Source organism: Paroedura picta, chromosome 7 (genome assembly GCF_049243985.1).
Source record: "Paroedura picta isolate Pp20150507F chromosome 7, Ppicta_v3.0, whole genome shotgun sequence".
NCBI lineage: Eukaryota > Metazoa > Chordata > Lepidosauria > Squamata > Gekkonidae > Paroedura > Paroedura picta.
Window position 1 is genome coordinate 15600694 of NC_135375.1, and position 668 is coordinate 15601361.

A 668-nucleotide genomic window follows, 5' to 3' on the forward strand; every position below is an offset into this window, starting at 1 on the left:
GACCTGTTAGAGCTGTTCTCACAGAGCAGTTCTGCCAGAGCTCTCTCAGCCACACCTATCTCACAGAGTGTGTGTTGTGGGGAGAGGAAGGGAAGGCAATTATAAGCCACTTTGAGGCTCCCTTGGGCAGTGAAAAGCAGGGTATAAAACCCAGCTCTTTTTCTTCTTCTTGTCAAAGCTGTTTGCTCAGTATGCATTACAATCCTGGCTTTCCGTGGTGGTCGCCCATCCAGAGTAACCAGGGCCAATGCCCTCAACGATCTGGTATTTAAAATTTAAAGTATTGTGTATTGCATGATTTAGAAAAAAGTAATTTAAAGAGATGCATTGACTCCTGGGGTGGAATCTCAGGAGCCCTTTCCAGCCTGGCCCTAGATGAAAGATTGTCATGGTGACAAGCTACCCAAGAGGTATGCTTGGTGGTTCCTCTGCCTTTTCTAGCACTCTGAATGTGAAATGGTCACAGGTTGTTGTGGGTTTTCGGGGATCTGTGGCCGTGACTTGGTACTTTGTAGTCCCTGACGCTAAACTACCAAACCCTGGCCACCCAGCCCCGAAAACCCACAAGATCCAGTAGGCACCAGCCGTGAAAGCCCTCGACAATTCCATGAAATGGTCACCTTGGAGCAGTTCCTTACAAACAAGGAATGTGTGATTTAGCCAAAGCA